The sequence below is a fragment of the Oncorhynchus gorbuscha genome, linkage group LG20, assembly GCF_021184085.1.
Source record: "Oncorhynchus gorbuscha isolate QuinsamMale2020 ecotype Even-year linkage group LG20, OgorEven_v1.0, whole genome shotgun sequence".
Taxonomy (NCBI): domain Eukaryota; kingdom Metazoa; phylum Chordata; class Actinopteri; order Salmoniformes; family Salmonidae; genus Oncorhynchus; species Oncorhynchus gorbuscha.
Window position 1 is genome coordinate 24,787,713 of NC_060192.1, and position 5,500 is coordinate 24,793,212.

Here is a 5,500-nt window from a genome sequence, read left to right on the forward strand (position 1 = left end):
TTAATCTTATCTCTTCTCAGTTGTACTTGCAAGCCGTCATATTTTTCGCTGTGATGAGTCTCGTAGTGGCGTCGAATATTATATTCCTTCAATACCGAAACTTGTTGCAAACACACCAAGCACAAAGGTTTTCCGTGCATCTCTGTAAATAAATAGGACGTGGTCCATTTTTCTTTGAAAATTCTACACTCCTTATCTACTTTTCTCCGTTTGGATAACGACATTTTGGCTAATGATGGTGTAGCGGAGAGGTAGAGACCAAGGTATTAACAACGTCGTAACAAGCAGCAGATGGCGCATTGATACCGTCTGCTGTTTTCAGTCTGTCTCAGTGATGCGGCTTGTCTTCTACTCTGATGGAAAGAGTGCGCCCCTTAGCGGATAATCCATGAATTGCAGCGAATTAAAAATATTAATTCCATGTCTTTTATGCATTTTTTCCACTTTCAAATTATCCTGCGGGCCTGATCGAACCTCCTTGGGGGCCGGTTCCGGCCCGCGGGCCGTATGTTTGACACCCCTGCTCTAGACCCAAATTGTTATAGAACTATATCCATTCTGACCTGCCTTTATAAAATCTTTGAAAGCCAAGTCAACAAACAGATCACAGACCATTTTGAATACCACCGTACCTTCTCCACTATGCAATCTGGTTTCCTAGCTGGTCATGGGTGCACCTCAGCCACAGGTCCTAAACGATATCATAACCGCCATCGATAAAAGACAGTACTGTGCAGCTGTATTCAATCTGGCCATGGCTTTTGACTCTGTCAATCACCACATTCTTATCAGCAACAAAGCATCCTTCACCAAACAAACCCTGACTATCCTCCTGATCCTCGACTTCGGCGATGTAATTTACAAAATAGCCTCCAACACTCTACTCAGCAAATTGGATGCAGTGCTATCACAGTGCCATCTGTTTTGTCACCAAAGCCCCATATACTACCCACCACTGCAACCTGTATGCTCTCGTTGGCTGGCCCTCGCTTCATATTCGTCGCCAAACCCACTGGCTCCAGGTCATCTATAAGTCTCTGCTAGGTAAAGCCCCGGCTTATCTCAGCTCACTGGTCACCGTAGCAGCACCCACCCATAGCACGCGCTCCAGCAGGTATATTTCACCTTTTTTATGATAGTGGATATAACGTTAAAGATCTGACATGGTTTTAAAGGTATGAATTCAACGTATTTTATGTTTTTGTTTTTTGTCTATGCTGAAAATTGGTTACCATGATGACAATTCTGTGGTCGAAATTTCAACCTCAAAACAACAGTATGTTGATGACTTTTTGCAAAAACCGATGTATTTTCCACATAGATTCCACGTCACAATATGTTGACAAACTCTGTTGAAAGAACGTTGATTTCACCTATTCGTGCCTAGTGGGTCTTACCACTTTGTTTTGACGAAATCAGAGATTGTGATCTACAGTGATATGGGTCAGAGGTCAAGTATCTCATATCCTGTCTCTCTCCAGACCAGGAGGAGCCTGCTCATCTGTGACAGCCTCTCATTTCCTGTTATAGCAGCCTCGCATCACTCAATGGATTGACCATGCATGATGTGCTTCACTTGTTGTCTGCAGTGGTACTAGTAGGGAATCGATACCAAATATTGTTGTTGTTTGCTGCTACAGGAAGAGTGTCACAGGACTGAAATAGAATTGAGTGACAATTTTTTTTAAATGATATTGCACACTGCCATAATGTGGAGTGCATTTCACATTTTGTTGCTGATCATGCCAACAATAAGCCTTGAATGATTCTTTCCAGAGGAGAAATAGTCTGTGGCTACTGGCTGGTGCTGTCATATATCCTATACATCTTCAGGGTTAGAAAGCTCTTTACATTACATCAGTCCAAGTCAAATAGCCTCTCCAATTCCAGGTCATGCAAGAGACAGTATACTATCCATCCGCCCATGTGAAGATGTACATCCCATCCCTCTCACAGATACACAAATATAAATAAACGGTCTTATCACGCACATATTCATTCTGGTCTCACATCAAACAATGATTTTGATTTCAACTGAAGACCTCTTGTCACTGTGGCCTACAGTGTATGTTCTAACCCATTTCTGGGCCATTTTTGTTTTGTTTTTGGGTGGTGATGGGTGTCCTAATTCAAAGTGACACCTAGTGTTCGTGACACAGGAAGTTCAGTTACTGTGGCACGCTTTGGGCACAGTGGTTGCCTTGCAGAGTTCACAATAGGCTCCTCTACTTCGCTCTATTATTTGGGACAAGTTGATCTGTGTAAGAGGGATGAATGGCCCTTCCGCTTCATGTTTGCATGGTGTTTAGTCACAATCACAGTAATGGCCTCTGCAGTCATAAATGTGATTTCTCCCTCATGATGAAGTGGGTTGCCTGGGCTGTGACAGGGCATTTCTTAAACACAAGTGGGGAAGAGAGTTACTGAAGTTAGGATTTGCCAACTTTATGAATCAACGAAAGTGTTTACTTGAATTCTTGTGGAGCTTACTGTTGACGCTGTCCTCACAGATTGCCATAGAGCGAGTGAGGTCAACATGTTGATTGAGCTGTTATTTATATTTTTACTGCCACCAGAGAATAAATAGACACACACACACACATAAGACATACACACACCAACCAAGGTTTCAGATGTTGGACTTTAATGTGGTCCTTGATTCATCATGGTACCTGGGAGCCACATTTGGATCCTTTTCAGCAGGGTAAACCAAACAACTGTGAGTTCCTCTATGCTTTGGTCGTGACAGCGTGACAAAAACTCATTTTCTTTCATGCATGGAGCCACTTAAGTGAAATGTTTAAAGGCTCAATGCAGTCAAAAACATGATTGCCCTGTATTTTTTGTATATTTCCACACTATGTGAAACTGTGAAAATTCTGATAATATCCATTTAATGTAAAGAGCTGTTTGAAAACATCGCCTGGAATTGGTACCTGTTTTTGTGGGATGGAGTTTTGGCCTTCCTGGCGGTAAATTAGTTAATAGACCAATAAGAAAGAGAGTTCCAAACCTCTGCCAAAAACAGCTAGTTTTCAGTTGTATCCCCCTCCCCACTCCGACCACTCCCAGACAGTCCTAACAAAATTCTTCCTTGAGAAATTGCTCTTTGCCAAGAAGCTACAGTATTTTTGTTTCTTTTTGACCATTTTAATTGAAAACAATCACTTTAAGGTACTTAATTGTTACCTAGAAATTATTTGAAATTGAGATGCATTTTTTTTTAAACAGCTGCTTCACATATTTCAAAAAGGAGACTCATGACACCACACCCTAAGGGTAGATAGAATGCATTCATTTCAGCTTAGCTCAACACAGCTCACTGCAACAAAAGGCAACTGTCTGCAGCCCAACTGAAGTTACAAGAGCCTGTCTGGGCACCAGTGTTATCTTCCGTCCAGACGACCACAAGTGAACCAAGCAGCCACATTTCAACTCATCTGACTGAACACACATAGGCACATTTCCTGCATTTCTGGCCCAAACACAATTCACTAAACTGGGGAAGTTTGTCAAGCAGAAAGGCTTGCCTGGAGGAGCATGGGCCAGGGTTCAGGGCTGGGACCAGAGAGACATACTCCTGAACAAAAACAAGGGGAAGTGTCACGGCTCACTCATCCTCTCACTGTCGTGTTCTATCAGGGGAGCTGCTGCTGGTGTGTCTGAAGGGTTCACCTATTCATCTTCTCTCTCATATCTCATTTTATATACACTACATGACCAAAAGTATGTGGACAACTACTCATCGAAAATCTAATTCCAAAATCATGGGCATTAATATGGAGTTGGTCCTCCCTTTGCTGCTATGACAGACTCCACTCTCTGGGAAGAACAGTGCTGTGGGGACTTGCTTCCATTCAGCCACGAGCATTAGTGAGGTCGGGCACTGATGTTGGGCGATTAGGCCTGGCTTGCAGTCGGCGTTCCAATTCATCCCAAAGGTGTTTGATGGGGTTGAGGCCAGGGCTCTGTGCAAGCCACTCAAGTTCTTCCACACCGATCTTGACTAATCATTTCTGTATGGACCTCGCTTTGTACATCGGGACATTGTCATGCTGAAACAGGAAAGGGCCTTCCCCAAACTGTTGCCACAAAGTTGAAAGCACAGAATCATCTAGAATGTCATTGTATGTTGTAGCATTAAGATTTCCCTTCACTGGAACTAAGGAGCCTAGTCCGAACCATGAAAAACAGCCCCAGACCATTATTCCTCCTCCACCAAACTTTATAGTTGGCACTATGCATTGGGGCAAATAGCATTCTCCTGGCATCTGCCAAACCCAGATTCGTCCTTCGGACTGCCAGATGGGGAAGCGTGATTCTTCACTCCAGAGAAAGCATTTCCACTGCTCCAGAGTCCAATGGCAGGGAGCTTTACACCGCTCCAGACGAAGTTTGGCATCGACCATGATGATCTTAGGCTTGTGTGAGGCTGCTTGGCCATGGAAACACATTTCATGAAGCGCCCGACGAACAGTTCTTGTGCTGATACTAGAGGCAGTTAGGAACTCGGTTCTGAGTGTTGCAACCAAGGACAGCCAATTTTTACACATTACGTGCTTCAGCACTCAATGGTCCATTCTGTGAGCTTGTGTGGCCTACCACTTCGTGGCTAAGCCGTTGTTGCTCCGAGACGTTTCCACTTCACAATAACGGCACTTACATTTGACTGGGGCAGCAAAAATATTACGAACTGACTTGTTGGAAAGGTGACATCCTATGATGGTGCCACGTTGAAAGTCACTGAGCTCTTCAGTAAGGTCATTCTACTGCCAATGTTTGTCCATGGAGATTCCATGGCTGTGTGCTCAATTTTATACACCTGTCACTAACGGGTGTGGCTGAAATAGCCTCCACATACTTTTGTATATATAGTGTACTTCCATCTAGAAAATAGAAGTCATGAAATGGTTTACTGGAACTCTGCGGTTCTGTGATCAATGTACCTCTCCAACCCCAAGGCTGTGAATGATGGACAATAAAACTAGCATAGAGGAAAATAGTAGATTGGCTCAGTATACAGTGCCTTCGCAAATTATTCAGACCCCTTGACTTTTTCCACATTTTGTTAGGTTACAGCCATATTCTAAAATGGATTAAATAGTTGTTTTCCCCTCATCAATCTACACCACATTAAAAATAAATACCACATAATGACAAAGAATCAGACCAGAGAATCTTGTTTCTCATGGTCCGAGAGTCTTTTAACTCTAAATGGGCTGTCATGTGCCTTTTTCTGAGGAGTGGCATCCGTCTGGCCACTCTACCATAAAGGCCTGATTGGTGGGGTGATGCAGAGATGGTTGTCCTTCTGGAAGATTCTCCCATCTCCACAGAGGAACTCTAGAGCTCTGATCATCAGGTTCTTAGTCACCACCCTTACCAAGGCCCTTATCTCACGATTGCTCAGTTTGGCCCGGCGGCCAGCTAACAGAGATGCTTGTTCTAGGTCCCAAGAAACAAAGAGATCTTCTGTTGAATCTGACAATTAATCTTAATG